Source organism: Nomascus leucogenys, chromosome 6, assembly GCF_006542625.1.
Source record: "Nomascus leucogenys isolate Asia chromosome 6, Asia_NLE_v1, whole genome shotgun sequence".
NCBI lineage: Eukaryota > Metazoa > Chordata > Mammalia > Primates > Hylobatidae > Nomascus > Nomascus leucogenys.
Genome location: NC_044386.1, coordinates 14,328,889 through 14,352,190, shown reverse-complemented (window position 1 = coordinate 14,352,190; position 23,302 = coordinate 14,328,889). Strand labels below are relative to the sequence as shown.

The window sequence follows — 23,302 nt, the reverse complement described above, 5'->3', positions numbered from 1 at the left end:
TCAATTAATCCTTATTTCCTCTTTTGCTCATTTTAGAATCCTCTTTTTAAGCACTAAACAAGTGGTCCTTACACATGGGTGCACATTTATAATCACCTGGGGAAGTTTTAAAACATCATAACCCCCAGACCCCACCCAAAACCAATTAAATCAGAATCATTTGGGTATGGGAGCAGCATCCAGTCATCAGCACTTTTTAAATCTCCCCAGGTGAGCCAAATGTGTGACAGAGTTGAAAAGCACTGTTTTAATGCCTTAAATTAATAACCTGATTATGGCCTTCATTTCAGTATTAACCTTTTGGGAGGGGCCTTAAGGGGAAAACACCAAGTCCCTGGACAAGGGGAAGACACCAAATCCCTGGACAAGAGGAAGACACCAAATCCCTGGACTCAGGCCTCACATGATTGAGCGAGAGGAACTCTGCTGTCAGACCCTACAATGCACTCTTCAGTGGAAGAGGATCACATATTCCAAACATACTCCATCAGGTGACGGCCCTTGCTTTTCTTCCGACTACCATACCAAACTGCCAGAAAATGTCATCTCTAGAGGGGAAAGAAGGAATAGAGCCAATTACTTGACTTTAGAAACAGAGTCACCCTATTCCTGTTCATTATTGTTACATAAGAAGCAATCCTGTAATTTAAAAGCTGAAAATATCAATTACTCATTTTCATGACAAATATGGAGACAACAGTGCCCTATGCAGCGTTATCCAGGTGGCTCACCTGGTGCTGAATGACTTCACCTAAATAGCTCACTCACCTGGCTGGCAAGCTGGTGCTGTGAGTTCCTTTCCATACGGGCCTCTCCATGGGGCACCCTTGCACCTCCTCACAATACGGTGCCTGGGCTTCAAAAGAGAGAATTCCAAGGGAGAGAATCTCAAGAGAATCAGACTGAAGACATATTTTTTATGACCTAGAAATCACATACTGTCACTTTTGCTGTCAATCGCAAGTCTGCCCATATACAAGTGGAGGGAACAGAGATACCATCTCTCATTGGGAGGAGTTTCCAAAACACATAAGCAGAGCAAATGGATGTGAAATAGTAATGTGGCCATTTATCAAAATGCATTCTGTCACATATTAAAAGTTATCTTTTAAATAAGAGGTAAAATTCTACTGTGATTTATAACATTAACTCTAGGATAAAACTTATAGGTTCTTCTTACTGGATGCAGAAACTTGGTTGAGTTTCTTACCCTTTGCTCTCAACCCTGCCCATGGCTTAATTTTCAGTCGTAAAATGGATATTCTTCTTAGCTATTAAGAATAGTATCCAGGTCACATACAATGTGATCATCGATCTTTCTTTCCCTGCATTCAATATATACCTATTATCCTGACACCCATACACATTAGCATTTGCCCTATATATATATATGTGTGTGTGTGTATATATATATATAGACACTTAACATATAAATTTATCATATAAATGTTGTATAAGGTCACATAAAATATAGCCTCAAATAAGATGACACGTAATTTTACAGAAAAATAAGACTATATTGAAATTTAAAAATTCAGAAAAATACCAGTAACATGGTATTACAGAATGCTTTAAAACTGATTGAGCTATGGTATATTCCAGGAATAACCAAAAACTATTTTAAATCTTTGGGTGAGTAGTTTAAAGAAGGTTTTCTTTAACATATATAATTCACATGACTATATGTTACTTTATTCTTTGTATATTTCTGTTTGTTAAAATATTTTTGTGAATGTATAGGTCCACTAGTATAATGAAATTAATTTGTAGCCCAGTACCTAAATCCTTCAAAAAGTCATATTATTAAAATTACTTGAGCATTGCCTTTTAATTCTCAAAGCACCTTTGTTTGTGTGATAAATTATAGTCACATTGTTAGCGATTAGTAATTACAATTTCTTCTTATTTTTAAATTTAGTGACCATATACTGTAAATTGGAATTAGTGGTACATATATAATTCATAATTGCATCTAAATAAGCTATGATGTTTTATCACTCAAAATGGAAGCTGCAGCTGCCAAAAGGTATACATATTTTGCACATTACAGTTAGAACGACTTCACTACTACGATATTTCCTCTGAGCTCAAAAACTTCAATTCTTTTTTTCTTCCTAATTTCAAACTCCTCCGTCACCTGGACCAACATTCTGCCTCTCAGTTCCCTGGTTTTTAACCTTCTGGCTTAGGATGCATCACAATCACCTGCCATGTTTGTAAAAAATGTCCATTCCGGCCGGGCGCGGTGGCTCACGCCTGTATTCCCAGCACTTTGGGAGGCCGAGGCGGGCGGATCACGAGGTCAGGATATTGAGACCATCCTGGCTAACACAGTGAAACCCCGTCTCTACTAAAAATACAAAAAATTAGCCGGGCGAGGTGGTGGGGGCCTGTAGCCCCAGCTACTCGGAAGGCTGAGGCAGGAGAATGGTGTGAACCCTGAGGAGGCGGAGCCTGCAGTGAGCCGAGATCGCGCCACTGCACTCCAGCCTGGGCGACGGCGAGACTCTGTCTCGAAAAAAAAAAAAAAAAAAAAAGTCCATTCCTGGGCCCTACCCCTGAACTGCTGAATTATGCTTCTAATTCAGTAAGTCTGAACTGGAACGCAGGAATTTGCATTTTGGTAGGCTCTCTAGATGATCCTGATACAGTTTTATTATTCAAGGAAAAGGCATCACAGTTTGAGAAATACAGCTTTAGTTTCTCATCTTCTCCCCATTTCACATGGCTACTAGAGTGATTCTTTCAAAATCCAAGTGACATTTCACTGCTGTTGGATTGAGTCCAAAGTTTTTAGTGGTGCATAGAAGAATCTTCAATGAAGGGGCCAATGACTGGCTCCCTCCCATCTACCCTGCACCCCTGTATTCAGGATGCATCTGCCAAGGATGTGTGGCATGGTGGCATGAGCTGCTTTGATCTCTGCTGTGCATGCATACGGCCTGCAGAATCCAGCATAGGACAGAGCTTAGCAAGCCTTTGAAGCTCTCTTCCATCCTAGAAATCTCTGCTGACTCTCTGCCTGTTCTGAATACTGTTTGCCCCAAATGGGTTCACAATCTCAGGCAAACAGAGCTGCTGGTCCTCCCTGTTCACTTACCACCAAGTTGCACCTTTAACTGGCAATGCTCTAAATTAAATGAACCTCTTTGCCAATAAGTGGACCCTCAGGGCCCTGAACCAGGAAGTGTGCCCTCACAAGACAATGAATCTGTCAGTGCCCTGTCCTTGATCTTCTCAGCCTCCAGAACTAAGAGAAATAAATTTGTGTTGTTTATAAACCTCCTAGCCTATTACAGCAGCCTGAAAGGATGAAGACACCGTTTCTGCAGGAACAGTTAAGCTGGAGGGTTTTGTGAATGTTCTGCCTGCCCTGGTTAAGCTACTACACTGACAGAGTTGGGAGGCTAGAAATAGCCCCTGGGAATAGAGCCACAGGTTCATTCTGTTCTTAACCAAGATCCAGTAGTTCTCATGAATAAACCCTTCTCAGTAAGTTGCAGGCTTTTGATCAGATTCTAGAGTGCTGTGAAATGGTTGTTTTTGACCATTTTGTCCACTGTTAGAGTTGATTTTGGGGGAAAGGATTTGAATTTCCCTAGTAGGAACCACTCCCATAGCAGATCTTAAAGTCCCATGAACTCTTCAGAACAGCTTTTTTGTGTGTGCATGCACTCACGCACACACGTGCGCACATTCGCACACACATACACACACACCCTGTACTCCCTTGGGCGTGGCTATATAATACTATTAATCACCAGTGAAGCATGCGTTTAAAATTAATGTTTCCCCTGGTAGTGGGGATGACCACACAGAAATATTCACCCTCTTCTCGTCCTTGTGACCACCACAATTAATTTGCATGGTGACTGTTCAAGAAGAGAAGCATTGTCTATCCTTTTAGTACAAAATTCAAAGATCCCTCGCCCCTTCACCTCATTATAATTAGTAGCACATTCCAAAAGCCTGAGCTAAAGAGTGCCTCCAGCTCACATGAGTTTAAGGGCACTAAAATGGTACCGGCTCAAAGTGTAACAGACCCTCTGCAATACTGCTAGAGCTTCCAGGGTGCTTTGAAGTATTTTCCCTTCAAAAAAATTCACGAGCTCACGCTGAAAACATTCTGAGAAAGTTTCAACAAAATGAGGATAAAGGACTGTTTAAATATAAAACACTGAAATCTTTTTCATGTATTGTCTAAGCTGATCTGATTAGCTCATGAGAATAACTCCAAACTCTTGCCAGAACGTCACAGGTTTTCTACATAGGTCTAGTTGGAAAGAGAAAGAAAAACTATATACAGCTGTTCCAAGGCTGGGAAATGCTGTGCAGATCTGACAGCAGCTGTTTGCATGCCAAATAGTTCCAGCAATTTCTAATTAAATCCAGCTCAGGAGAAATTTTATGATCTGTGTCACATGATTCCTGTCTGTATCTGGGATGCTTTTTCTCCCCCTATTTAAAAGCCTCTCCAGTGAAGTCTGCCTATTTTCTTAATCTTCAAGGGCTGACTAATCTAGAGGCGAAAATATTGTTTTATTCTCTGACGTTAGCATATCCACAGGAGTCCACTGCCGAAGTTCCGCAGGCGGGGGATCTTCAACCTCTTAACTCTAAACTCTGAGCAATTGCGGATGAATGGGGTGAGAGTTGCTCCCTTCTTAGAGCTCCTCCACGATGTCGCTACTCAAAAAGTGAATGGCATGCACATTTGTGCTTTTCCAGCTTTGGCTCAAGACTCCTAACTAATAATCCTAAATTAACCATAAGAATAGGATGGAATAACATTTTGCCAAACACATTCACATATATTAACTTATTTACAATTTAAAGCAATCACGTGAAGGAAGCTGGCCAGATATTGTATCCCCATTTTACAAATCAGAACACTGACTCTCTCAAACACTAAGTTATTCCTGATAAATATTAAGGTCACATAACAGTAGTTGTCAGGTAAGAACTTGGCAGCAGACTTTCCAGTCCCAAGGCCATTGCTGATTCCACATGGCCCACGCCCTCCCTCACCTCATCAGCTGGACAGACATATCTATCGGTTCCTACATTCAAACGGTGTCATTTGAATGTAGGAACCACTGGAACCAGTGTCCCCAAGAGTGTGTATTTATTCTGCAGGAAAATTATCCATATATTTGAATACCTCTGTGACTCAAATTACATTTTTCTATCACTCAACAGAAATGTAACGTAGCTTGGTTCTATGTGGGGCTGATATGGATTGATATGGAGGCACGAGACAGATCTGAGAAAGCACTAGTAGTAAATACTAAGTAGCCGTAAATACTTAAAATTAAGTATTCTTGCTGAATTGCACAAGAGTCCCGTTTCTCTGGGACAGAAGTCCCAGAACTCAGCCTATAATGCACATTTTTAAAAGCCCTGAGGCCAGTGGACTAAAAGAATCTAAGCCACACTGAAATAAAAATCTGTCTGTGAATAAGATTTTCATTAAGGTAAACAAAATAACAACCCATCACCCTTTGACATGTTTATTCAGACTATTAATGCTTGTTTCCATGTGATACCACATTCCTAGACTATTGGTAAGTGTATGAGTGGCCTGTGGACACTTTTGCCCCATTATTAATGAGATCAACCAATATAAAAATATTTAATGGGACAAAATTTAATGAAAGTACTTGACTGCCAGCTTATTTGATTGTTTTCTGAGTTTATTACTCAGGGTAATTATTGCTAGTTATTGCAACAGATAAAACCACAAACTAGTGACATAATACCAAAAAAAAAAAAAGTCTAGTTTTTACTCTCACAAAATGTAATGAAGTTTGGGCAGCTCTGGGTGGGTAATTCAGGGATTCAAACTGCTCCCATGGGAGGTTTTAAAGCACCAAACATGGAAGCAGCAAACATCACTTACATGCACATGACAGTGGCCAGCTTCATTGCCCCAGCTACACAGCAAGAGATTTAGGAGAATGTGGTCTTCCTGTATTCCCAGGAAAAGGAAGCAGTACGGGAAACACAGAGCATTCCATGCAACAGGGCTTTTCTGTAACCACATCATTCCAGAAGTACCAAATAAATACTCTATTCTGAACAAATATCATAACCTAAGGAGAGGAACTTTGTGACCTTGTCAACAGGAAGGGTCACCAACCTTAGAGGGGCTTCTCTGTTGAAGAGTTACTCTCAAAGCCTTAGACTCCTGCTTATAAAGACTGCGAAGAGACAAGGCCAGGCGTGGTGGCTCACGCCTGTAATCCCAGTTCTTTGGGAGGCTGAGGCGGGCGGGTCACTTGAGGTCGGGAGTTCGAGACCAGCCTGACCAACATGGACAAACCCCCATCTCTACTAAAAATACAAAATTAGCCGGGTGTGGCGGCGCATGCCTGTAATCCCAGCTACTTGGGAGGCTGAGGCAGGAGAATCGCTTGAACCTGGGAGGAGGAGTTTGCGGTGAGCCGAGATCACGCCATTGTACTCCAGCCTAGGCAACAATGAGGCTGGGTAGGCTTGGCTGTCCAGACTTGTCATTTTAATTTCATAATCCAATAAAGATTTTCTGCCAAAGATCTTTATATATATACTTAATTATTGCTGAACTGACCAGGGGAAGCTTTTTCTGGGTAGTTTGAATAACCATCTTGGAATCTTGTCCATGGAATTTTAGATTTTCACAAAGGTCTACTCATGTTCAACAATGTTCAAAGGCATTGAAAGAGCCAAAGAACTCTCTCCCTTATGGCATTATTTATTCTTTTTGTGTAAAACACTGACAGTGGATGTACTCCTGTTCTTATGTCATAAGCAGTTATTCATTTTTAACAGCTTTTCTCAGAACTGACCGAGAAAAGATATCAATGTGATAGTGCCTGATTATACTTATCCCTTGGTCCATGTAGATGCCGTTTCTTATCTATGTCGTCATCATTTCATAGACATTAGAAGCATGATCTTCCTGAATTCAATTTTTTTCAAGGCTTAGGAAACCAAGCTGTATAGGTCAGTTCTAGAGCGTATGCAGTCAAAATGTTTTGTTTTCTAAATTTCTTCTTGTGGAGGACACCATCAGCCTTACACATCCATATCCTGCCCTCTGTTATCCCCATTTCCATGACAAAAAAGTGAGACCTAAAATAATATCACCAACCTTCCAGAATACATCGAAGAGTGAAGTATGAATAAAATATGGAATGCTGAATTCCAGTCATACATATTAATTTGTTTTGCAGGTTAGCTGCTCAACTTTTACAATGTGGATGCCTCAGGCTCTTTAGAAATATAGTATGCCTTCGGATTTTAAAACAAATTAAAGAAGACCTGTCAGTTCTCAACAGCTCTGATCATATGTTTACTATACATATTTCTTTCCCCAAGGGTGGAATGATGTATGTAAACCTAATAGAAACTGGATTTCAGTTTCTTATAAAGCACAGTCCATACCATGTTGACACAGACAATATCAAATTTTCTCTCATCTCGAAAACATTTCAGAGTCTATGGCATATAAACATGTCAAGAGACAATTTTCTGCCAATATGAGAGAGTTGTACGTTTCACGTTCGGAGTAGAATTTATTATATCTGAAGACAATGCAGTGTAGCCCTGGGAATTTTGAATGTATTACAGACAAAATGAAAAGGGTCAATAACGTGGATTGCTGTATCTATTTCTCCACTTTCCAAGGTGCATAGTGTCCTTTTTGGCTTAGAAATTTATACATTAGAAACCAAAGAACGCTGTTAGGTCATTTAACTACTCTGCACACATTTCATACACTTTAAAGTTCATTGTATATTTTTTAAAAATAAATAAAAACCTTACAAGTATCAGAAAGAAAGTGATGTCCAAATTTCTTTTAGTTTTATTTCTTTTTCATGATACATTCAATTTGATTTATAATATATTAAGAATTAGCACAACTATAGAAGTATAGGGTAGGGCAACATTTTCTAAGCTCTTTGTATGGAACACTTAATACCACTAGAAATAGATCCCACGGTCAAAAAAATTGGGTGTGCTTGGATAAATAAAACTGAATAGGTTTATTTTATTGAAGGATTTTTCAGAGCCCTTAATAAACTAATATATATCAAGGCTCTCGATGCTGAATTGCGTTAGAGGAGGAAAAAAAAAAAAGACTCTCCCAAATGTCTAGTCCCAAAACACTGTCTTTCCTAAACTTACTTGGCCACTATAAACTTTTTTGGCTGACCTCTTTAACATCTTGACTCATACTAGTGTTCTACAGAAGAGAGACTGAAAAAGTTGCAATGGGGACTAAAAACTTCTCTTCAATTTCCTAGAAAATACGTCCTTACTGTATCTGCACAGTGTTGAAGGACTTTAGCAGCTAAGTGGAAAAAATCAGAACAAATTAGTTCAATGTGGAAGAGCTGTGTAGACACACCAAAAATTTATTGAGTTACTACAATGAAGTACCAATACTATATATTTAAAATAAAAACCTAATAAAGAAAATAATCTAATTAAGGCAAAATTCAAACTTTGAAAAGTAAAGTAACAAAATAGTTATATGCAAACTAAAATACGTATCTCACACATAACTCCCATTTCTTCCTTTTAAAAATGATTAGGGAGCCCTCTGCATAGTCTAGACTTTGAGCTAGTCACCAAGGGCACAGCAGTGAGTGCACACCTGCAGTTTCCTCTTGCACAAAGCTTTTGAAGGTCCCTGGTGGTGCCATCCAGCCATTGTGTATATCTTTGCTCCTGGCAATATATACCCTCAGTCTTACTTTAGGTTTACCACAATTATACTTATCTACAGGAAGAGAAATGAACACTTCTCTTATTCCACATTCTACAATAAAACAACATTTTTTACTAAAGAACTGTACATATAATTCAGCATGTAATGATTATTTTCTTCTGAAACCTTTTAAAAATACACGTGTGGTACTCTCTAAGCAATTATTGCAGTTAGAGCCAAAAGTGACATTTTTTTTTTTTTTGAGATGGAGTCTCGCTCTCTCACCCAGGCTGGAGTGCAGTGGCGTGATCTCGGCTCACTGCAGGCTCCGCCTCAGTGAGAATGGTTCACGCCATTCTCCTGCCTCAGCCTCCCACGGGTAGCTGGGACTGCAAGCGCCCGCCACCTCGCCCGGCTAATTTTTTTGTATTTTTAGTAGAGACGGGGTTTCACCGTGTTAGCCAGGATGGTCTCGATCTCCTGACCTCGTGATCCGCCCGCCTCGGCCTCCCAAAGTGCTGGGATTACAGGCGTGAGCCACCGCGCCCTGCCAAAAATGACATTTTTTATCTTAAGTTTCTGTTGAGTTTACAAAACAACTTTTTGTAAGTTTCCTTTAGACATTTACCACCCAAGAAACCACGAGGCTACTATGCTTAGGAAATGTCACAATATCCCCCGACACCATAAAGGAACTGCATTACTATACTATCTCCAGGCAGAGTCATACATTTCCCAAACAAAACATGAGCTAATCTAGAAGTTTGTTTTTTTTTTTTCAATATGTAAACTTCCATTTTTTTCCACGCTTGCCAGGTTAGAGATGGAGCCAAGGAGACTATAATATTAGTGGAATGCAACTTACTTTTGTAATATGGGAAAATGCCATCCTTTCCAACAGGTCTAAGGTCAGGATAAGGTGGGAAAGGGGATGAGATTGGATTGAAAGCTCTTTTTCTTTCCAATTTAAACTACTCTCCTATGCCCACCCTCCCCTTGGGGCTTTGGTACCAGGGAGAAGAGGAGAAGTGAAGAATCCCGGTGGTAATGGAGGAAGATGCTTGGATGTGTTTGGAGTGGTCAGGGGAGGAGCACAAGCAAGAATGGCTGAGCATACATGTGTCAGTGCAAGGTGGGGATTAGAAGGGAAGCACCTTTAAAATATGAAGGCTGTTACTGGCTTTCTTCTTATTTTTATTGATGTCTTCATTCACAGCAACCATTAAACCCACCTTTAGAGCAACAAATGAGTCGGATAGTTCAGTCTCCTGATCTCTGACCGTGTGCCCCTGTCTGTGTATTTGCCTTACTAGTTCAGAGACCTATGCTTTCCTGACCAAGATGATAGGATGTCTGCTTCCTGTTTATGGTCTCTATTTTCTCCAACACTGCATTCTCTCTTCTCGTGGTAGAAGTTACAAGCTAGTGGTCCATGGGCCAAGTCTAGCACGCAGGTGGGTTTTGTTGGGCTTGGCTTTTTGTTCCCTTTAAATGAGAACCCAAATAAAATCAGGATATTTCATATAAAATCCAAGCTTTTGGCTTCTTTTGAAAAACTGGAATGTCTCACAACTTTGGCCTAAATATTCTTACAAGGTACAACCAGCTGGGACTGAGAAGCCTCAGTGCTCTAATTCCATCTAAGCCCTACCACTCACATAATGTCTGCAGATGCACTCAGGCAGGCCAGCTCCATTCATAGAAGCCATCTGCTTGACCCCATTAGGCAATAAGCACCTATCTCCATGAAAACTGAAACTCAACCCACAGAGATGACCTAATCAAGATAATTTCTCCATCCCTGCTAACTTAGGTCCTCTTCAAAGCTCACCCAGCGGTAAATGCTCCAGTCCTCATGTCCTCAACAGTCTCCTGGGCCTCAGTCCAAGTATTTTTTCTTTCCTGTTTCTTCACCATTTTCTTCTTCACAGATTCTCTCTTATCCACATAGGAAACAGTTTTTACCATCTTAGAGGAAAAACAATGCTCTTTCTTTGACACTTCATCTCCCTCAAGCTATCTACCTCCTCTTTCAGCACCAACATTCCTGAAAGAATAATTGTGTCTTGCTCTTTGCAAGTCTTTACCCTCCACCCACCTTCAAACCACTGGCCCCAGAAGACATTAGAAACCACTTTCACTAAAGGCAAAAAATGGCCTTCTATCCCTCAAGCCAAAAGACAATTTTTATTCCTCACTATATTAGCCTTGCTGCAATATCTGGCACAGATGACTACTGACTTCTATTTTGAAGTCATTTTATTTCCTAGCTTCCAAGGCAGGACTGTCTCCCTGTTTTTATTCTCATCTTTAAACCCTTGTTTTCCAATTTCATTGGAGATTTGAAATATTTTTAAACATTTTAACATAAAATACTATATGGCTCTAGACTTAAACATCATTTCTCTAATTCTTTCCATACCCCTTTGAGTCAGACCTAGTAACAACACGTTCATTTTTTAAATGATAAAATATCCTTAAAGAGGCTACGTTTTACAAGGTAATCGTTCAGAAGAGGCAGAGTTGGGACTCAAATCTTGGTCTTTTCTGAAACAACACCCCTGCTGTTAAGTACACTCTGTCCTGCCTCTCCTTTCTCAAGCTTGTTAGAGACCTCTAGGCAGACCTCAGTAATTTTCTCTTCTCATCTTACATGTTTCCCTGTGCAATCCCAGCAATGCCCATGGGTTCATCAATTGCCTCCATGTTGATGTTCTTAAACCAATGAACTTCCATTCTAGGTGTTCCTTTTAAGAACCAAATTAATGTATTATCCCTCATGTTCTTTATTTACCTTTATCTTAACATTTACATGGTTTCATTTAGCTTACAGGGGTATATGACTATTTTCCAGTAGAACAATAAAATCCTTGAGGAAACTATATTCTATCATCTTACATCCTCTCTGCCCAGCCTAGTGCCTGGCTCATAGATATTTAATGAATATTGAATGAGTGAATTACAGGATATCTAATGGCTGTCTGTGCATCACTACTTAGATCCTCCAAAGCCCCATCTCCTACCTTGTCTATATCTCAAACTTAGGCTGCTTCAAACTTTACTCTCAATCATTTAAGCTACTCTGACTCTGTCCTCTAAATTCCTTATCTCAGAGAATAATATCCAGCCAAAAATCTGAGTCTCAATCAGTTTCTTCACTCCCTTCCATATCGAATTGATCAAAACATTCAGTTAATTTACTTCCCAAATAATCCACATCCCACCTGCCCACTCCCAGGTATTCATGGTATCATCCATCATTCCATGTAGGACAATTGCAATAGCCTACTCACAGGCTTCCAGCCCCTTCCAATCCATTCTGGACAATGTTATTGGGGTGCTTTCTTTATCTCTCTTTCTTTCTCTCCCTTTGTTCTTTGCCTTGCTCAAAGTTCTTCAAACTTCCCTATAGCCTACACAGCAGAATGTACCTCCTTAATCAGGCATATGCTAAGGCTCTTTATGATGTGGCCTTTGCTTTCTTGTCCAGCCTTCTATCCATCACACCTCTCCTAATACATCACATTCAATAGTTCTTGGCTCCTTCCCTTCTTCATGAATTCCCTCCCACATCTTATCTCCCTAGAAGATCTTATATGTTCTTAAGAGTCTCAGTGCAAGGATTATATTCTCTAAGCAGCCCTTCCTATCTCCTCTACACAGATTTAGATAATCATTATAACTGCTGCTTCACTTGTGTATTATTTCTATTTTAGTGATGATTGTATTACAAAGTACATAATGACTTATTTGTCTATTTCTCCATGAGGTTTGTAGAATGCTGAATGTTAATTTTCCATAATTGTAGAAAAGATTGATGAGTAAGTTCTTTAGTAGTGATTTGTGGTATTTTGGTGCACCCATCACCCAAGGAGTATACACTGAACCCCATTTGTAGTCTTTTATCCCTCATCCCACTCCTGCCCTTTCCCCCGAGTCTCCAAAGTCCATTGTATCATTCTTATGCCTTTGTTGATTTAAGTACGTGTTAGCTTTCTTTGTTAGAAATGCTGAAAACTAAAATAGTAAAATTTTCATGGCTACTTATAGATAACAATAGCCATGTGACAAAATTCTGGATAATTATTTGTTCATGGAAGTCAGTGGGAGAATTTCCAAGAAAGCTTTTTAGGAAAGGAATAGACTCAGTTGCTGTGGCCCACTTTGCCTCTTTAGCTTTTTCTTCTTATCTCTTCTGCTGCCTGAAAGTGAAAGGAAAGGCTTGGAGGCATGGCTGCCATCCTGCCACAGTGAGAACAAATGCTTCTTGCTCATGATGGCAAAGTAGAAAAGCAGAAGGAGCCTGGGCCCCTTGTGACATATGTAAGCAACTATATTAATCCTGAACTCGCCTATTTAAGACTTATTATCACGTGAAATAATAAATCTAACCTCCTATTCGTTTATCCATGAAACTGGATTTTCTGTACCTGCAAATGAAGTCATTCCTGATACAAATGCTCTTATGCAAAGAGCATTCTTTCTCTTTACAACTGAATAGGAGAGGATAAATTTCAGGACTTATCCAAGGTGTCTACTTGCTACTCCTTTGGAAAGTAAAGCAGTAGAACTAGATGAACTTGAAGAATTATTGAGACTACTTCTTCATTTTAGAATTTAGGAAATTAGAACTCAGAATGGTTTAGGAATTTTTTCAAGACCGCTCAACCACTGAAGCTTGAACAAGAGTCCTAGTATCCTAAATTCCACTTTGGTGTGCTTTTTTGTAACTCTGAAATTAAAGAGAACTTTTGACTCTGAGACCACCAAAGTCCTCATTAGAGCCTTGCTTATCATTAATATACTTTTGCAGACTCAAGATTACAAAGCAGGTGTTAAGAAGGCTTACAAGAAAGATAACAATTATTAGGGGTGGAAAATCGAGCACATAAGGAAAATTGCTAATTAACCCAATATTTTTAAAGCCTATGGAAAAATGAGGTAAGAATTAATTAAAAGTGGAAGATAAGCTCTGTTAGAGCACAGGCCTTCTTTGCTTTGTTTTTGCCTCTCTTGCTGGTACCTAGAACAACTCCACAAATGTAGAGGATATTCCATAAATGTTAACTAAATGAAACAATTAATAAAGGAATGGCAAATAACCATATAGAATATAGTTTTCATAAGGCTAAGAAAAGATCATCTTCCTAACACATAAAATATTTTAGGCTAGTTATACAGGAAGGCATTTATGACAGTGAGCAATTACATATATTGACCATGAGAAAACTGCAAAAAGGGTCAGAGAGAAAAGGAGATTAATCACAAAGGAATTTAACAGGCAGTAGATTGCTCGACAGTAACAATGGAAGATTGACCGTGGAGAATTAATATCTCTAAAATGCTGTGGGAAAATAGCCATTAACTTAACTATCATTCAAGAATGAAGACCAAAAAATAGATCTTTTCAAACAAGAAACAAAAACAAGAGAATATGCCATAACATACAATGCACTTTTTAAAAAGTACACTATAAGCAAATAAAATGATTCCAGCAGGGAGGGTGGAGATCCACTAAGGAGAAGGAGCAAAGAAAATGGTAAACACATGGTTATATCTAAACAAATACTATTTCAAACAATAATAATAATACTTGTTCTTAGAACTCTAAAAAGATTGAAATGGTGCACTAGCTAGCAATAACACTTAAGAGGGACTGGTTAGTTTTAAGCTATTCTAAGGTCTTTGCATTATGTGAAAAGATAATAAAGATAATGATTAACTTTAGGCTATGTTAAATCAATTACTAATGTTAACAATTTAAGGGTAACCACTAACGTGATAGAAATACCGTGTGTAAACTCCAGGAAAATAAAGAGAAAATTTGAATTTAAAAATATTAATCAATTGAAATGGCAGGAGAAGGGAAAAACAAATTCCAGGTTTACGTGTTGTAACAGTGCATTAAAACACAGGCAGGTTGGAGTCAAGGCATGGGGAACAGATATACCAGGCAAAACCAATCAAAATAAACCTAGTATGGCTATTTAGTAACAGACAAAATAGGCTTTATGCCCTAAAGCATTCTTAGTGATAAAGATTTACCATGAAGATATATATATACATGCTGTGTGTACACGTATATATATATCTGTGTGTATGTGTGTATATCTATATATACACACACAGAGGGATGCTATTATGGTCACTTAATGGCATAAGCTCCCCATATGTATATCAAAAATTGAGACTCACAAAGAAAAAGATTCACCAACAAAAAATAACACCAACACAGTGAAAAAAGAGAGAGGTTACAAACAAACAGTTCAAATAAAAGAGCAGCAGTGAGGCACACAGTTATTTAGCATCTACCAAATTGATAATTCCATGTAAAAGCCCAATTTCATAATCAATTTAAAAATATAAATTTAGCCATAATGTTTCCCACCCTTCAGTCTTCATTTTTACTAATAAATTAAATATATGCCTTATTTTAAAATGTAATGCATATTTACTTTTATAATTTCTGTTTTTAATATGGAAACTACAGATTTTATATTCTCTTCCTGTTTAGCAATTTTGATTTTGTTATGTTACATTCCTTTTGTTTTTGACTGTACTTTATCTACCTTGTCTTCTTGTTTTCTACTACTCTGACTTCTTGATACTTGGCATGAGTTATTTTCCTGATGCTAGGCAGTATTTTGTTAATGTTAGAGTCAGGTTACCTGCCTTAGACATCATGGGTATTTCCTGTAGATTGTACTATTTAAAAAAATATATAGTCAAAAAAAGAGAAAACATTTTGAATGTTTATTGGCCTTGAATATTTGATTAAAGATACACATTCTTGGGAAAATATAACTTATCAAAGCTGAATCAACAAAAACAAAACCTTTAGTATCTTTGTAACCTTTAAATGAATCAAATCAATAGAAATATAGCTTTCAAAATACCACCAGGTCCAGAAGCAAGTTCTATAAAATATTCCAAAAGAAAATTATTTCAGTCAGTCTTATAAAAACTCTCCCAGAGAACAGAAAATTAGAGAATGCTTCTCAATTTATTTAATGAAATCTGTATTATTTTGATTCCAAAACAACATAGAAAAGTCTTATCTACAGAATTTTGTAGCTAAACTACAAAATTACAGACTAAAATTCAAAATTGTTAACAAAGTACTGGAAGCTGTATCTAACCATGTAATACAAATAAATCTCATTACTTGATAGCCCAGCTAATCCAGGGAGTAGGCAGTGAGGGTTTTCAACGGTGCCTGGGCTATATGGAGTGGAGAGGCCAAGTGAGTAGAGCTTAGAGAGTCCAAAGTCCCTTCTATGTGTTATATCTCAGACCACCTTCATGACGGGTTTCCTCCCTCTCACTTTAAAGTCGAGAAAACCGACACTCAGCCATGGGAAATTATCTTTCCAAATTAGAGAACTAGTACGTAGTAGAGCTGGGATTCAAACTTCAGTCCTCTGATTCCATATTTAGTTGCTTCATTTACACAGCCATATACTAGTAAAGGCTGAATAGCCAGCTCTCTAGGAAAAGTGCCCTCACTTGTAGCATTTGCTGATTTCTGTGGTATGAATGCTGTCATGGCTGATTAAGGTTACCGTATGATGTCACTGAACACAGAGTTGAGAAGAGATGCACAGAGCTGGCTCTAGGAGCCGAGGGACACTGGCTCCAGCACAGCACTGCCAGCCAGACTTAGTCCTGGTGCCTTTACTGTCTTTATTGATTCATTCTTGCTTGTTTACTGGAGATGGCTGACTTGCTTCTTTAGCAGGTAATAACCCACAGGCATCATTTATTTAATAAACACTTATCAATTATCTATATTATGTCAGTCATTTTTTAGAACTAAGAGCAGTAAAAACAAAACAAAAACAAAAGCAAAATCTTGTCCTTGGGGGTACATACCTTGTATTGTAGAGAGAAAGAGAAACTAAAATAAAAAGTAAATTATATAATATATCAGAAGGAGATAATTGCTATGGAGAAAATCAAGTGAGAAAGTTGGATAAGAATGACTGAATACTGTGTTTCGATTTTAACAGGCAAGGAAAGTCTTACTGGGAAAGTAATAAATAATCCAGGCATGTGAGTATCTGATGAGGAGCCTTCTAGGCATAAAGTGGAGTAGATGCAAAGACCATGGGCGTTGTTGTCACTGACGTATTCAGTGACAGCAAGGAAGATAAGCATGGCCAGTGAAGAGTGAGTGCTGCCAAGAATAAATATGAGATGAAGTCACAGAGGCAATGGACACATGTGTCACCTTGGGCTTTGAGGCAATTGAAGGTCTTCAGATTTTATTTAAAGTGAAGTTTCCATGTAAATTCTTCTTTATCAATTTTTTTCTTATATACCACATGTCATTTCAATATACAGTTTATTTCTTCCTTCCTTTGGGGAAAAGTTTTCTGTAAACTTATTTCTGTTCCATTAGTATGGTTCCCTAATTAAAGGAAACCAATTATTCCTATGTTGTATCATTTCTGCCTTCCATCTTTTTCATCGACTCTGTGATTATTCCTTGTCTCCTTTTTTTTCTGAATTCAGAGTAATTATCTCAAGGATTTTCTCTTTGCCATTACTACATTCCTTTCCCTTTATGGTTAACTTGGTAACTCTGTAATGTTTTGTCTAGTTCTCAATTTTATCTCTTTATTTCACTTTCCATGTTAACATTATTCTACCTTTTTTAAAAAAATCATCTTTAAGGCCTGTTTTATTGAATGAATCTTATTCAATTTTTCTTTGACACTTGTGGGAAATCCGCTTCTTTTTCTTGGTCTGTGTTTTCTTCCAAACTGAGTCCATTTTGTTATGCCTGCTGCATCTTTTTTTCCTTCCCTTCATCCTTCCTTCCTTTCTCCCCTTTTTCCCATTTAAAACATTTTGCTTTAATACATTTGCATATTTGTCCTGACATTTTTTCACCTTGCTTATGCAAAATATGCAGAACTTTTGAGCTCTAATATGGTATAAGTGAATTATCTTCCATTTCCTTCTCATCTTATATGGGATTGATTTGTCTTTTCCCACTCAAGCTATACTTTGAGGTCTAGGAACTGCTGTCTATTTACTTTTTTGAAGTTTCAGTGTACAAATTGGTGAGTGTAAGGGCCTAGTTGGTTGACTCATCAAAAGGGACATGAACTCTGCTTTCCCTTCCAAAATTCCACTAAAAATCCTGCATAGGGGCTCATTCCACCCACCATGGATGTAGACTCCTTCCATTCTTCCAATTCAGCAAGGGACCAGAAAACTGCAAACCCTCACTGTCCTCTCTGCCTTTGCTCTGGTCTTACGGTGACATGTAGGTGTTTCATACTTAAATATTTTTCTAATTTTCCAATATTTCCTACTCATTTCATTGACTCACATCTCTCCACATTAAAGAATAGTGATACATATTCATAAGATTTTATTAATTATCATTCTTTCATTGGTATTGCTTCTGGCTGTTGGTCTGACTGTGGCTTAAACCCACATAGAAACATTTCGAGTTTTTTCCTTGGCTTCACCTTTAGAAATATTTGTCATAAATTTTGGTATTTTTCCTGGTTTGATTGCTACTAGTAAATTTTTGGCTGCTTTTTTTTGCTTAACTTTTTAAATTTTGTTTTGTTTAATATTGGAAAAATGTGTGTGGCCCTGAATTACTTGCTGCCTTTACCCAGATATTTATTAATTATTTTTTACTAAAAGTATTTAGACAAGAAATTATGTTATTCTATGTAATAACTGCTGTATGTATCACCAGATGACCAGTGATTATTAGAGATGGTGGCTTCACAATTACTTTTATTACCAGTATAGAAGAATTTGAGAGATAAATAATAAAGCATTATCCCCAAATACCTTGCATTCATAAGATGAATACATTCTGGGACTCTAACATACAGTATGGTGACTATACTTAATAATGCTATAGTGTATATTTGACATTTCTAAGAGACTAGGTCTTCTGTTCTCACAACAAAATAAAAAAGGTTATTACGTGACATGATTGATATGTTCATTAACTTGATTGTGGTAAATATTTCACAATGTGTATGTATATAAAATCATCATGTTGTACACCCTAAATATATACATTTTTGCCAATTATACCTCAATAAAGCTGCTAAAAAAGAAAAAGAATAGTGTTTGTCCACAGGTCTTTCTCTTTTCTTCTTGTTTGAGAAGAATCTGTTGTGCTCAGATGTGAGAATGTGGATATACTGGGCCCCTATAATTGACAAAAGGGATAGATAACTGCTAAGCAACAGCTCCCCTTTCTCCTCCCCCTCAATCGCCGTGTTTCAAAACAGTCCAAAGGATATTTCTCATTACAATGACCCTCCTCATTTCCAAGTAGTGTAATAATACAGCAGATATTGCCTATCTATCTAAGCTAGCTGATGGCCTCTAAGTCTCATGGTCCAGTGTATTGGTCTGCTCAGCTTCTCAACAATTTCTCTTAACAGCTTATGAGAAAGGACAAAGAAAATAAGAGTGTGTAACTAGGCTGCACCAGGGAAAAGGAACTGTTTACTGAATTCAACTTATTAAATAAATTTTCTCAATATCACTACAAAACTTTGAGGGCTTTTCCATGGGTTGTAGAGTGCATCTCCATTTGTCAGCCTTCCTGGTTTTAATAGGCGGTCTCTAGGTGTCTAGTTCTGAGCACATTCATCTTGAATATGAGTCAATTAAACTTATATTTTTTGGTGATTGGTGAATATCTATTTGTACTCTTGGCATTATTAGGCATCTTTCTGAAATGAGAGTTGCAAAATGGGCAATTTCCTAATCAGAAACATACAGCAATAACTCCAGTTCTCATTTCATTTCAGGTCATATGCTAAATGACAGGGCTGAGACCTCTCCACAGCACATCTGATACTGGGATCGATGAAGATCAGATGTGCAAATCACACTGGGCTCCAGAAAGCCCTAGACTGTGTCATTCAAGGTGGGAGGATTTGCTTCTCTGGTAAGCTGTGGAAAGATCCCCTGTGGATTAAGACCTTTCGTTTCTCTTAAAGGATGAATGGATATTATAAGTCCCAAGGATTCAATAAAACCTTTATAGCCTTAGTATAGCAGAGTGTCCGTCAGCCAATTCTGTGATTTTACTGTGTTTGTCTTTTGCAAAAATCCATGTGAAACCTCAAATGTTCCTTTTACAAGTTCTTTTGTTACACACACATGTTTTTGGTTAAATTAGTGGTGGTTCAATCTGGAAAAGATATCTGTAATTAGAGTCTTATTTTTGAAGTTTAAAAAGCGTGGGGGGAAGCACATATTCTATCAACTTTTCCTCACAGAAAAACTTACTCTATCTTCAAAAGCTGTGACCCAACACAGCAGTTTCTAGGATCCTCCAGAAGGACAATTTTCACTTACTGCCATATTGTCAGAAAAAGAGGAGGCTTCTAAAAGTTTTAAAGAGTTTTTTTTTTCTCTCCTCAAAACTCAAGTATGTACTTTTTAAATAATAATTCACATAATTTGTAGAGTGTGTTAGCTTTCAAGACCCACTTATGAAACCAGTGGTTATGTAGGATAGGTATTATTATCATCATCATTTTTTTAAATAAAGAGAAGAGTAGAAAACGCATGTGCCCTGCCTTCTGTCGAACTGAAAGAGATAAGGTGAAAATGTAACCTCATGATGTAGAAAACTAATTCCTATTTCTTTCTCTTATGAATCCAACCATCAAAAGATATCGTATGACAATGTCTCAACAGGCAGATGGCAGAAATATCACAACTCTAGCATTCCCTGAAATATTAGTGGACTACAGAATCGTGCAGTCCAGATAAAGAATCAGGCTACATTACAGGCTGTGCCACATTCTTAGCAACTGAGAAGGAAGATACTAGAGAAGGGGAACACAGGGGTGAATTCTTTTTCTACTTTAAACAAGTCTTGACACAGCTTCTTCTCCAATTCCCAACATAACCATCCTGCCACTACTTCCCTAATGCCATAGCTTGCCTAAGATCGATCAAGCAGAAAATGGGTATTTTACGTCTTAAGCAAAGGTAAAGAGTATTATTCTCTATGTTCTCTATGTCTCTGTTTTCTATGTCTTTATCTGGAGCATGCTCTTTCATGCCCTTTACATTTAATTCTTCAATTGCAAAATAATACATAATAAAAAACTAAATATACCCATAAGATTTCATTCTATGATCATATTTATAAAACTCAAACATATTTGAAAACATTGAAACTACTTTTTAAAAATATATGCCAGGTTGGCATCTGTTTATCATTTTTATAAAATATTAAACCAAATTTTTAAAGCAAGAGAAATATTCCTCTATTGAACTTATATCATAAGTTGAGATGAGCTATGAGGTTAATAAAATTTACACCATGATGAAAATAAAGCTCTATAAAAACTCTCAAATAAATTTCTAATTTCAGAAATCCCTCAAATAACAGAATTGCATTTCTCAAAAGCTGAACCCTATTTAAGTGATATTTATTATAAAATACTGATTATTATTAGTACAAGACTATATTGGCCCATAAAGGTATTTTTGTGGATATATATTTGTTTGTTTTTAAAGCAGGATTTCTCAACCTCATCACCATCAACATTTGGGTCAGATAATTTTTTGTTTCAGGGAACTATCCTGTGCCTTGTAGAATGTTAAGCAGCATCCCTTAACTCTACTCTTTAAATACCATGGGACCCTAAACATACACAATTGTGAAAATGAAAAACACCTCCAGATATTACCAAATGTTCCCTTAGGGGCAAAATCATCTCCCATTGAGGAATAACTGGCTTAAAGTATACAAGAATGCAGTAGTTCTAATATTCACTAAGCCTAATAATCTAATGTGGAGCTACATACTCAATTCACCAAATATTAAGTAAACCTCTGGCATATTCGAGGCACTGTGGGGGATTGCAATGATGAGTATAACAATGTCTCCTGCTCAGGAGTATATAATCCCATAGGCAGGAAGAGTCAAGTACAATAGCTCCCCTTAGCTGTGGTTTCACTTTCTGCAGTTTGTTACTCATGGTCAACCCTGGTCCAAAAATATTAAATGTAAAATTCCAGAAATAAACATTTCATAAATTTTAAATTGCCATTGTTCTGAGTAACATGATGAAATTTCATGTTGTTCTGCTTCATCCCACTTGGGATGTGAATCATCCCTTTGTCCAGTATTTTCATACAGTATATACTACCTACTCATTAGTCACCTAGGAGCCCTCTCAATTATCAGATCAAAAAAAAAACAGTATATATAGGGTTTGATGATATCTGCAGTTTCAGGCATCCACTGGAGGTACTGGAATGTATCACCCATAGATAAGGAGAAACTACTGTATACAAACAACAAGAACAAAAGCAAAGTATGATAAATGATATAAACATATGCAACTTCATGAAATTAAGTAGCTGTTCATGCCTAGAAAGAGAATTGTTCACATAAAAATTGTTTACTAATAGTAGGAAGGAGATAGTTATGATAAGTGGTAAACAAGAAAGAGTTTTTAAAGAGTTGCTTCCAGATACAATGGGAATACAGGCATTGGATAAATGCCCTCAGTCCAAATGGGAGAAATTGGCCAAAACAAAGGGGTTACAGGCCCCATGCAAGTCTCAAACCCAGCAGGCCAATCATTAAATCCTAAAACTCCACAATAATCTCCTTTGACTCTATGTCTCATACCCAGGGAATGCTGATGCAAGAAGTGGGCTCCTAAGACTTTGGGCAGCTCTGCCCCTGTGGCTCTGAGGGGCACAGCCCCCATGGCTGCTTTTATGGGCTGGCATTGAGTGACTGCAGCTTTTCCAGGTGCATGGTGCAAGCTGTTCGTAGATCTACCCTTCTGGGGTCTGGAGGATGATGGCCCTCTTCTCACAGATCCACTAGGCAGCCCCCTAGTGGGGACTCTGTGTGGGGGCTTCAACCCCACATTTCCCCTCCACACTGCCCTAGTAGAGGTTCCATCCTTGCCCCAGACTTCTGCCTAGACATCCAAGTGTTTCCATACATCCTCTGAAATCTAGATGAAGGTTTCCAAACCTCAACTCTTGCCTTCTGTACACCTGCAGGCCCAACACCACATGGAAGCTGCCAAGGCTTGGGGCTTGCACCTTCTAAAGCAATGGTCCAAGCTGTACCTTTGTCCTTTTTAGCCACTGCTGGAGCTGGAGTGGCTGGGACACAGGGTGCCATGTCCTGAGGCTGCATAGAGCAGGTGGGACCTGGGCCTGGCCCAGGAAACCATTTTTTCCTCTGAGCCCTCTGGGCCTGTGATGAGAGGGGCTGCTGTGAAAGTCTCTGAAATGCCCTAGAGAAAATTTCCCCCATTGTCTTGGCTATTAACGTTTGGTACCACTTTACTTAGGCAATTTTTTGCAGCAGGCTTGAATTTCTCCGCAGAAAAGGGGTTTTTCTTTTCTACCACATGGCTGGGATGCAACTTTTCCAAACTTTTATGCTCTTCTTCCCTTTTAAATATAAGTTCCAGTTTCAGAAAATCCCCTTGTGCACACATGAGTGTACACTTTTAAAAACAGCCAGGTCACATCTTGAATGTTTTGTTAGTTAGAAATTTCTTCTGCCAGATACCCTAAATCATCTTTCTCAAGTTCAAAGATCTCTAGGGCAGGGACAAAATG

At 38.1% G+C, this 23,302-nt stretch overlaps 1 long non-coding RNA gene across 1 annotated transcript in view; it reads left to right on the top strand.

The window, feature by feature from the left end:
• The first annotated feature begins 344 nt into the window (after positions 1–344).
• Positions 345–23,302, top strand: part of LOC105738675 — a 75,465-nt gene continuing 52,507 nt past the window's right edge. The window contains exons 1-2 of the long non-coding RNA XR_001114519.1: positions 345–491; positions 19,495–19,613. This is a non-coding gene — a long non-coding RNA (uncharacterized LOC105738675). The remainder of the gene's footprint in view (positions 492–19,494; positions 19,614–23,302) is intronic.